Source organism: Triticum aestivum, chromosome 3A (genome assembly GCF_018294505.1).
Source record: "Triticum aestivum cultivar Chinese Spring chromosome 3A, IWGSC CS RefSeq v2.1, whole genome shotgun sequence".
NCBI classification, from domain to species: domain Eukaryota; kingdom Viridiplantae; phylum Streptophyta; class Magnoliopsida; order Poales; family Poaceae; genus Triticum; species Triticum aestivum.
In genome coordinates, this window is record NC_057800.1 from 316802386 (window position 1) to 316814858 (window position 12473).

The window sequence follows — 12473 nt, forward strand, 5'->3', positions numbered from 1 at the left end:
TTCAAAGATTCATGATCAGAATGTATAACAAATTCTTTGGGCCATAAATAATGTTGCCATGTTTCTAAAGTCCGAACAAGAGCATATAATTCTTTATCATAAGTAGAATAATTCAGACTAGGCCCACCCAATTTTTCAGAAAAGTATGCAACAGGTTTGCCATCTTGTAATAACACACCTCCTAATCCAATTCCACTAGCATCACATTCAAGCTCAAAAGTCTTATTAAAATCAGGAAGTTGGAGTAAAGGAGCATGTGTCAACTTATCTTTCAATACCGTGAAGGCTTCTTCCTGTGCGGTACCCCAAAGAAAAGGCACATCTTTCTTTGTAAGCTCATTGAGAGGTGCAGCAATGCTGCTGAAATCTCTCACAAAACGCCTATAGAATCCAGCGAGGCCAAGAAAACTCCTCACTTGTGTGACCGTTTTGGGCTGCGGCCAACTCTCAATAGCTTCAATCTTGGCTTTATCAACTTCAATTCCCTGTGGAGTAACAACATAGCCAAGAAAAGATACTCGGTCGGTGCAAAAGGTGCACTTCCCAAGGTTACCAAACAAACGTGCATCACGTAGAGCAATAAAAACAGCACGTAAATGTTCCAAATGTTCTTCCAAAGATCTGCTATAAATCAATATGTCATCAAAGTAAACTACCACAAATCGTCCAATGAAAGCACGTAAAACTTTGTTCATTAATCTCATGAAAGTACTAGGTGCATTAGTTAACCCAAAAGGCATGACTAACCACTCATATAATCCAAACTTAGTTTTGAATGCTGTTTTCCATTCATCTCCCAATTTCATACGAATTTGATGGTATCCACTACGCAAATCAACTTTGGAGAATATTGTAGAGCCACTCAATTCATCAAGCATATCATCTAGCCTAGGAATAGGATGACGATAACGAATAGTAATATTATTAATGCCTCTACAATCAACACACATACGTGATGTACCATCCTTTTTCGGCACTAGAATAATAGGAACAACACAAGGACTAAGGGATTCGCATATATAACCTTTGTCGAGAAGCTCTTGTACTTGACGCATAATCTCCTTCGTCTCCTCTGGATTGGTACGGTACGGTGCACGGTTTGGCAGTGAAGCACCGGGAATTAAGTCAATCTGATGCTCAATCCCTCGAATAGGCGGTAATCCCGGTGGCACGTCTTGTGGAAAGACGTCAGCGAACTCCTGCAAAATGTTGGTGACAGCAGGAGGCAAAGAGGAAGGCACGTCCTCGAATGAAAATAATGCCTCTTTGCACACAAAAGCATAGCAAACAGATTTGCTGAAATCTAGCTCATCAATATCAGATTTGGTGGCAAATAAACATGCACTTTTCAATTTAATTTCAGAAGCAACACTAGATGGTTTATTATTAGGCTTCATTTGCTGCTCAAATTCTTTTGCCACAATCTGATTTTCACTCTTATTCGTCTCCTGTTTTGCTTTATTAGCTCTATTAATATCATCTTGCAAAATGGAATCAGGAGTCATAGGAAGCAAAGTAATATTTTTATCCTTATGAACAAGAGTATAGTGATTGTTTCTACCATGGTGTACAGAATTTTTATCAAATTGCCATGGTCTACCAAGTAATAAGGAACATGCTTGCATAGGTACCACATCACAATCAACATAATCAGCATATGTAGAGATACTAAAATGCACACGAACAGTACGTGTTACCTTAACCTTCCCGCTGTTGTTGAACCATTGGATGTAGTAAAGATGTGGATGTGGTCTTGTGGTGAGAGAAAGCTTCTCCACCATCTCCATGCTAGCCAAGTTGTTGCAGCTCCCTCCATCTATGATGACGCGCACAGAACATTCTTTCACAACTCCCTTGGTATGGAACAAATTGTGCCTCTGATTTTGTTCAGCTTGTGTGACCTGCACACTCAAAACACGTTGAGCAACTAAACATTCATACCTGTCAGCATCTTCAGGAGCCATGTATTGCATCTCATGATCAGAATCATCTCCACCATGTTCTTCACGTGTAATAAGAGCCAAAGTCTCCTCATCATAGTCACTAGCGGACTCATATCCACCATCCGCGGTAGCAATCATCACACGCGGAGATTTTTCTCTCGCATAATGACCTCCTCCCTTACAACGACGACAAATAATATCACTTGTGTGCCCTGTTGATGCCCTGGAAGAAGAAGAACTCTGTGCAGGCCCGGTAGGTGCGCTCTTGGCAGATAATGGTGGTTGTTCCTGTTTTCTTGTATCACGGCTGTAGGAGGCACCTGATTGAGGTGCTCGTGCAGTTGAAGTAGAAGATGCACGCGGTGTCCATGATGAAGGTCGGCCTGCAGAAAAGTTAGTTCGCGCCAATGCTTGTCGATCCTGCACTTCACGTTCAGCTTTACAAGCAAGATGGAATAAACGAGTGATATTAGTATACTCCTTATAGTCTAGAATGGTCTGAATCTCTCTATTTAATCCACCCAGAAAACGTGCAAGCATAGCTTCATTCTCCTCAACAATACCACATCTAATCATGCCAGTTTGTAATTCCTGATAATATTCTTCTACAGAATTTTTTCCTTGTCTTAAGCGCTGTAATTTTTGAAGCAATTCACGTTGATAATATGGTGGAACCCAACGAGTACGCATAGCAGTTTTCAAAGCAGCCCAAGTAGTTGGAATAGGATATAATCTACAATGTTCAGACCACCATACACATGCAAAACTAGTGAAAGCACAAACAGCAGCAGCAACTCGTCTCTCCTCAGGATATTGTAAACATGTAAATCGTTGTTCAGTTTCTAACTCCCAAGTAAGATATATATCAGGAACATATCTACCCTCAAATGGTGGAATATTCAATTTCAGTTTAGGAATATGGACATCATCTCGTACCTGAGGTGGTGGTGCAGGCCTACCATTACGAATATATACCTGAGGTCGACCTGCTGGTGGTGGTGCTGGTGGTTGCACGTAGTTCTAATTTTGAGCAACCTCATCCTCGTAATCTCCCACATAATCAGCCTCCTCCGCATCAGCAGCAGGAGCCACAGAAGTATCAACAGCAGCACCAACAGTTTGGCCAAATGCAAGAGGAACACGGCTCGCTCGGCGGAGGTCTATTTCGCGATGTGGAGGTAGTCGTTGTTGTTGTTGTTGGAGAGGTGCGTTAGGTGTAGCGGGTGGTGGTGGTGGAAGATGCGCGAGCAATTCATTAAACTTGTTATCGAGCTTTGTTTCGAACGTCTTCTCCATGCCATCTATCTTCTCCATGGCCTCTTCAAATCTGTTTAGCACGTCTTGCACCTGTTCACTCATCATTTGCTGAAATTTATAATGCAAATCCTTATTCGTCATGTTCTCCCAGTCAGTCTCGTAGGCTTGTGATCCTGGCATGGTTAGCAGCAATAGAAACACACAAGAATATGATCCTACACACTACTAACAAGAGGTGGTGGTGGGTGTCACAAATCCATCAAGCAAATCTCAAATTCTTACCAGTTCTTACCCAGCAGCAGGCGGTGATCGGCAACCGTTGTAGTCAAAAACTCTCAAAGCTTGGATAGAGCGATTACCAGGGAGAGTCAAACGCACAACGTAGATGTATGTGGAGCTGGGAAGGCTTATAGTATGGTAGCAAAAAGGGTCAGCAATAATCAATTCAGAGATGCAAAGTTGAATAAACGCTCAACGATGGTACTGTGCTGGTCCTAGGCTAGACTGTGCTAGAGACGCGAGCCTAGAACACCAACAAAATCACGGCGCGGCACGTAAACAAGGGAAAAGCACACTGAAAAAAAAATTCGCTCTTTTTTTTGCGCTCTTTTTTTTTCGCTGTTTGTTTTTTGCGAAAAATCACTATAATGGCGAGTGTCTCAAAACTCTTCCTAGCTCAAACTGACAGGATGGACACGAAATTGTTTCGACCAATTTTATTTTTTTTGACTGCCCGGACCCAAAAACTGGAAACGGGTCAAAAAAAACTTCCTATAATGGCACCTGTCTCAAAACACTCAGAAACACCTAAAAATAGGATAGCCAGAATTTTTTTCGAAAAATGCGTTTTCGAAAATTTTTGGGCCTAAACGGAGCGTGGTTTCCCGACTCTTTTTTTTTCTGAAACCTACTCTGGCAAGGAAACACGAATCGGAATCTAGATGGATCTCGAAAATAAACCTAATATGACAAGAACTCGGATTGGTGGTGGATATATGGTGGTAGATGGCAGCGGTGGTGGTATATGACAGCTGTGGTGGTATATGGACACGGATTCGAAGCGGTGGCGGATAAGCGGTGGTGGTAGATGGCAGGGGTGATGAAGATGGTGCGGCGGCGGCGTGACAACTTATGACCAGTACTCGAAACTCTAAAAGACTAGACTCTAAGACCAGCAACTAGACACGACGATGCAACCGCAAATTCAACAAAGCAAAACCCTAAAAAGATTATGCAAGGCTCAGATTGGTTCGGATATGATGAACTAACCCTAATTTTTTTTGTGGCTTTTTCGTGGACTATACGTATGAATAACAAACTCGATCTAAACTACAAAAAACTGTAAAATCTCACCGAGCAACCTGGAAATCTGATACCACTTGATAGAGGCGGGGTGTCCCGTCTTTCGATGAGATGATGGATATCGCTTTGGTGGAAGTCGACTTTGACGATCCGACTACGAACGTGCGAGGACGTCGCGCCTTAGCAATCGCTAAAACCAACTCCGAGAGGTTATCGACCACGCCGGAGCATGATCAACCTGACCACGAGGGTCTGTTTCCTGCGAGCAAACGAAGAACAAGCAAGAAACTGAGATTGCAATCTGGATATTGCGAATATAAGATGAAAGCTTTATTGATCAAGGTGGGGTTCTGTGACGCCCTTTGTCTGGTCGTTGAACACAAACGAAGTACGCGAAGTTGCAGCTATGGCGAACTTTTAATCTAAACAAAACCCAAAGTCTAAACGATGCCCTAAGGGCTGTATATATGGAGGAAGAGGGGGGAATTTCGTGGCCCTTGGTGGAGGGGTCCGAAATCAACCCTATCTCTTGTTTCCCCACACATACGGACTCTAAAAATAGCCTATACTTATGTATTTCGAAATTACATGGGCCTGGCCCAATAATAAGGTGACGCAGCACCTAAAATAGCCTCAGGACGAAATTTATGAAGTGGCATCTTGTATATTTCGTCCAAGGCTTCATGCACCCATTATGGTGGCTTCAAAGTCCTGAAATCATCACTTGTAACTCCGTTCTTGTTCCCCTTGCGCATGCCATCATCTCCATGCTTGTTCTTAATCCAATGTTCATCCTTCTCCAAGCTAGGCCCTTCATTTGTAAGCAAAACAAATGTATCCAATTTAGGCAGCATCATATTCTCATGAACATTAGAATCATTACCAAGAAACGAAAGTACCTGGTAATTTAGTTGGCGTGCGCGAGCTCTAGTAATTGGTCCCGTATATGTAGCAATAGGGGATGTGGGTGTAACAATGGTATTGATGTCCTCATCAGTCCTCAAGTGTAATAAGTCTTCAGATCACACAGACAAGAAGACTTAAGTGATGCCCAATTCTCTCTGGCTCTGGTGGTTAGGGCTTTATCCTTGCAAGGAATTCTCTCTCAAAGGCTTTGAGGTGGGATGCTCTCAAACGACAAAAGCCATGCTTTCAATTTGAGCAGCCAACCGTTTATGGTTGTAGGGGGTGGGCTATTTATCGCCACTTGGCAACCCGACCTGATTTGTCCGAAATGACCCTGGGTCACTAAGGAACTGACACGTGTTCCAACGGTCAGATTTCAAACTCACACGACAACTTTACTTGGGCTACAAGCAAAGCTGACTTGTCCGACTTTGGACAAGATTCGCTCTCATAGTCTTCACTCGAAGACATAGGTTTTTGGTTTAGGCATCACTTCAGTCATTTTGACTGGTTCTCTTGGACCCCACTTAACAGTACGGTGGTTCCTATGACTCAACACAAAAGAAAAAGAACTATGAAAGATCTAAGTCTGCGAGCTCCATAGGCTTCATATAGTGTCTTCTCTTGTCATAGTCTTCAATGTGAATATCTTCATATACCACCTTTGACTTCAATGTCTTCATACATTTTTAGGGGTCATCTCTGATAGTAAAACCGAATCAATGAGGGACTTCTACCTGTGTTATCCTGCAGTTCTCACAAACACATTAGTCCCTCAACTAGGTTTGTCGTCAATACTCCAAAACCAACTAGGGGTGGCACTAGATGCACTTACACACTCCATTTTCATCCCTAGTTGAAACAATTGATTTAAGGATCATTGTGTAATCAGGTACTCATAGCGAAGAACAACATGCTTTCTCATGAGCTGGAAAAGTGCTGGACTCAGCTAGCTGTTGTTACTGCCGAACAGGAGAAATCCAAGGAGGCGCTGACTGGTAATGTTCCCCTCCATCCGGGAAAAGTATAATCATGTACAAGTAATGTGAATACTGTTGCATTTCCGATGACAGGATTAACAAATCAACTGAAAGAGGAACTGAAAGTCGCGCAGGTGTGTAAACAAGAGGCCGAAAGGCGACTGGCCGCAGGCGAATGTGTGTTGACACGAGTCAGGGATGATAAGAACAAGCTGCAGGATTCCAACACCCTACTGGGCGAAGATCTGAAAGATGTACGAGCCCAGCTAGCTGACACCGTAAAGGAAAATAGGAGGCTACGAGGCGGCATATTCAGTATGCTTTTGAACTTACCTCCGTGTACTTTGGCGAAAAAATGAGCTGACAGATTTATGTATGCAGTTATGCTGACTAGCCGTCCCGAAGAGGAAATGTCCGGATCTCATGGCGATCTGCTGCAAGAGCTGTCCCAAGTGCACGAGCGGGCATGTCAATCAATCTGGAGTGTTACCAAGCTTTTGTGGCCATCCACCTCTCCTCCGGGAAGTATGGAGGAGCTTGTGAAGCTATTCCAAGGAGCTCGGCAGCGCTTTCTATTATGGAAGATATCGGCCTGCCGAGAAGGTGCGCGAGAGGCCTGGGCCATGGTAAAAACATGGTAGACCAAGTTTGATCCGAATCACATGGCCCGGGTCGGACCTCGGGGGTGAGATGGACAAGAAATTCCAGTTAGTTAGGTATATGACCAAGTAAAGATAGCCGCCAAGTTTTCCCAACAGGATTGTAAGCTAGACAGCCTGTTAGACGGCATAGAGGAAAAAGTTTTTCAGTCCAAGTGACTATATACATCAACTGACGAATTTGTCCCTAGCCAGATTGTAAAACGATTATCATGGCACAACTTTTCGCTTCGGCCTCCCGACCCGAAGGTGCGGAGTGTTTCCGAATAACGGAGGGGCAATATAGATCGGGGTATGCATGGAAACGAGGCGTAGGGGTCATAGTTGCTTGAGCAGACAAGTTGTATCCGGCTAGCTATGTTATATTACTTGTTGATTTTAAGAAACATCTTCCAGGGAGAATAGTTCCGTTAAGGGTTCCTTTCCCTGGGTGAACATGCGTTAGTATGCATGCCCGAACTATGATTGAAGAATTGCAGTATACGTAACATCTGGGGGTTCACAGTGTAATTAGGATATAACATCTTTAGTCCGCCGACCGAATATTCCCTTAAGAACACTAGCTTTCGACTTCACCCAGTCTGAGGTACAAGTCCAGATGACCCGGCTGTAACAATCGCAGAGGTGCTCCCTTTATGCCCTAGCCGGACAAACGGGAACGTGGGGCATAAGCACATGAGCCAGGCAACCCAGCTTGGCAAAAACATAAGTCATAATGGTGCATATAATGGTGAAGAAAAGGTACATATGAGGAAAGGACACATATGTGGTGAGCTTGATGCTTGGAAGATAATAATAAGCTTCTGTAAAAGAAGCCCCCAGGTATTATGAGCCTATACATTTAAGGATGTGTATGTCATAGGTGTGCGGTTTAGCCGCACAAGAGCTATAGAGCTAGAGAAAAAATTGAAAGAGAGAGAAAATGGAAACAAAGGGAGAAGAAGACGAACAAAGAGTATGGCTCTAGACGTAGAATATTTGGAGTCTCATAGCATTCCACGGGTTCGGCTCTAAGCGACTGTCCGATGCATCACGTAGGTGGTACGCTCCTCCCGTGAGAACTTAATCGATGATGAAGGGACCCTCCCAGTTCGTCTTGAGTTTGTCCTTTTTCCTTTCTGGCAAGCACAGGACGAGCTCACCAACATTATAAGTCTTGGCCCGCACTTCTCTGCTTTGGTATCTGCGAGCCTGTTGTTGATAGTATGCAGAATGGGCTTTTGCAACATCGCGCTCTGTTGGTGTCAAAACTGGTGGATCTTGGATAGGGGGTCCCGAACTGTGTGTCTAGGATCGATGGTAACAGGAGACAGGGGACACAATGTTTACCCAGGTTCGGGCCCTATATATGGAGGTAAAACCCAACGTCCTGCTTGATTGATATTGGTGTATATGAGTGTTACAAGAGTGGATCTACCACGAGATCGTAATGGCTAAACCCTAGAAGTCTAGCCTATGTGGGTATGGTAATGAGTATATGTGGTGTCCTTTTCGGACTACCCCTTCCGTTTATATAGACACCAAGGGGATCTAGGGTTTACATGGAGTCGCTTACATAAGAAGGAATCTTCGGTCACCAAGCTTGCCTTCCATGCCAAGTAGAGTCCAATCCGGACATGGTGCAGTGTTCGGCCTTCATGTCTTCACAGCCCATCAGTCCGGCCCATGGATAACAGGCCGGACGCCCGAGGACCCCTTAGTCCAGGACTCCCTCACGCTCCTCCTCCAGTGCATCTAGACTGTCATGCCGATCAAGCTGGGCCTCTCTCTCTTCATACATGCACACTCGAGGTGAGTCATGAATGATGTCGCAGGGCAAAACGGCCTCTGTGCCGTACACCATGAAGAATGGTGTGTATCCGGTAGTGCGATTGGGCGTGGTCCGCTGCCCCCAGAGTACGGGGTCGAGCTCCTCAACCTAGTGCTTGTCTGATTCTTTCAAAGACCGCACTAGTCTAGGCGTAATGCCGCTCATGATAAGACCATTAGCTCATTTGATTTGACCATTTGTTTGCATGTGATAGACGGAGGCGTGATCGAGCTTAATGCCTAGGTTAGCTGTAACGCCCTCGATGCGGCTATATCTCCTACGTGTCGAAGCACGACTTAGAGGCATAACCGCATTGAAAGCAATCTCACAAGTAAGGTAATCTTCACAACAACCCATGTAAATATATAAAAGGGGAAAGAATACATAGTTGGCTTACACTCGCCACGTCACACAAATACACGAATAACATTACAATCATCCAATACACTCATGGTCCGACTACGGTACCAAAATAAAAGATCAACCCCCACATGCGACACGGTCCCCGATCGCCCCAACTGGGCACCACTACTGATCATCTGGGAAAGACACATAGTAACGATGAGTGTCTTCATCGAACTCCCACTTGAGCTCAAGCGCATCGTCTAGAACGGTATCATCAGTCCCTGCATCTGGTTTGGAAGTAATCTGTGAGTCACGGGGACTCAGCAATCTCGCACCCTCGCGATCAAGACTATTTAAGCTTATAGGTAAGGCAAGGTAATACGTGGAGCTGCAGCACGCGACTAGCATATATGGTGGCTATCCTGTTCGCAAAAGAGAGCGAGAAGAGAAGGCAAGAGCACGGTCGAACAAACTATGATCAAGAAGTGATCCTAGAACAACCTACGTCAAACATTACTCCAACACTGTGTTCACTTCCCGGACTACGCCGAGAAGAGACCATCACGGTTACACACGCAGTTGATTCATTTTAATTAAGTTAAGTTTCATGTTATCTACAACCGGACATTAACAAATTCCCATCTGCCCATAACCGCCGGCACGGCTTTCGAAAGTTCAAATCCCTGCAGGGAGTCCCAACTTAGCCCATCACAAGCTCTCATGGTCAATGAAGGATATTCCTTCTAGCGGGAAGACCCGATCAGGCTCGGAATCCCGGTTACAAGACATCCTTGACAATGGTAAAACAAGTCCAGCAACACAGCCCGAATGTGCCCACAAATCCCGATAGGAGCTGCACATATCTCATTCTCAGGGCACACTCATATTGTCCAAACTTCTGGTAGGCCAGCCCAGAGTTGCCCATGGTGGCCATCGGCGGCTGACGAGGTGGACCAACACTCAGAGGAGCACCGGCCCGGGGGGGGGGGTTTATATAAAGATGACCCTCGGGCTCCGGAAACCCCAGGGAAAAAGAGGCTAGGTGGCAAATGGTAAAACCAAGGTTGGGCATTGCTGGAGGAATTTTATTCAAGGCGAACTATCAACGGTTTCCCATTATAACCCAACCGCGTAAGGAACACAAAATCTGGGAACATAACACCGATATGACGGAAACTAGGGCGGCAAGAGTGGAACAAAACACTACGCAAAAGGCCGAGCCTTCCACCCTTTACCAAGTATATAGGTACATTAAGATAACAAGATAATATAGTGATATCCCAACAATAAACAATGTTCCAACAAGGAATGATCTCCAATCTTCACCTGCAACTAGCAACGCTATAAGAGGGGCTGAGCAAAGCGGTAACATAGCCAATCAACGGTTCGCTAGGACATGGTGGGTTAGAGGTTTGACATGGAAATTTGGGAGGCATGATAAGCAAGTGGTAGGCATCGTAGCATAGGCATAGCAAAAGAGCGAGCTTCTAGCAAGCAAAGATAGAAGTGATTTCGAGGGTATGATCATCTTGCCTGCAAAGTTGTCAGAGTTGACTTGATCCTCGTAAGCAAACTCAACGGGATCCTCGTTCGTGAACTCGTCTCCCGGCTCTACCCAAACAAGACAAACAAGCAAAAGGAACACAATCAACCACGTGCAATGCTCAAACAACATGATGCAAACATGGTATGCTATGCGGGATGCGGTATGTGATGCATATGCAAGATTTGACAAGGAATGATTGAACCTGGCCTCAACTTGGAAATCCAAGAGTGCCACTGGAAAGGTGAGTCGATTTTGGTTGAAATCGATATAAGATCACCGGAATCAGATGCACGGTTTGGAAATGGCAAGCAAAACAAATATGGCACCATTCTGCGATAATCAGCAAGTAGACATTTAAATGCATCAATATAAATATGCTACGACACTCAAACATGACAACAAAATACATGCCAGGGATCCACTCATGATGCTTGACAAACAATGAATACTGAGCTACGGCTAATTCATCCATTAACAGGTTCAAACAAGCATGGCAAAAATGCAAAGGGTAACAGGTCTCAGACTTAGTGAAATTAACACAAGTCTGGAATTTAACATTAGGAAGCACACTTTAGAGCATGAAAACTACATGCTACATGAACTTAACATGGCGAAGTAAGGCATTAAATGAAGCTACTCAAAGCACTTAACAAAAGTCCCTTAGTGACCTTGAGCCAAAAGGGGTCAGAAAATACAATTGCAAGCATGTGAACATGGCAAAAACATAAACAGATCTCAGACTGTGAAAAACTGAAGCATGCAAATCAGTTAATGAATAGGCATGTTCAAGAGCTCGATGCACTCACTACAGAGCATGGAATGACAAACTAAGCATACACCCATCAAGAATACATGGCATAGAAGCTAGACATGGCAAGAACAACAACATAGCATGCACGAATCAATAGCAACATACTCGGCAAAATCGCTAACAAGTCAACAATCTGCCAGGATTCACGAAATAGCAAAAGTAGAGCTCGATTGACTCAAGCTAGGTTGCTCCATAAATGCAAACAAAGACATGGATGGATAGAGCACCACAATGTTCACAAATCATCCTTACTGATCATCCTCAAAAGAGGCACAGATCACTAGGAAACAACATGAACATATGGCATACCGACAAAATCAGAAAAAGGACAGTGAAATTCTAAGTCCCTGAAATCAGCATTACCAATTGCACTACTTTTCAAGCTTGTGCTAGTCACCACACATATCACAAAAATACATGGTAAGAACCTCTGTAAAGATGGCATGGCATAAAACAAAACTCATGTAGAGCTCAGGAGCATAGCATGCACACATTAAACATGGCAAAAATGACAAATAGCTATTTGATGCAGCAGATCTGACACATTTATCACATAGCCCTCATCCAACACCATTTCGGGCACCAAGATGAGCTCCAATGAAAATGATGCAATGAGAAGAAATGATGTACCCTTTGAGACGAACATTTTGATATGCTACACGCGCAAATCGGAGCTACAGATGCAGAGTTACAACATGCCAAAGTTTGCAAAAAGATTAGGGTTCGGGGAGAAGTCAACCACTAAGGTTTTAGATCTGAGATCCAGATCCGAGCGCACTGTAGCTGCACGGCCGCCGAGGTTCACCGGGGAAGTAGAACGTGGTGCCCGGAGTTGCCAAGGTCGCCGGAGGAAGATGGCGTCGCCGGCGACGAGGTTGTGCCGGCGGTGGAGTTGGCCGGCGTGGAGCACGGCG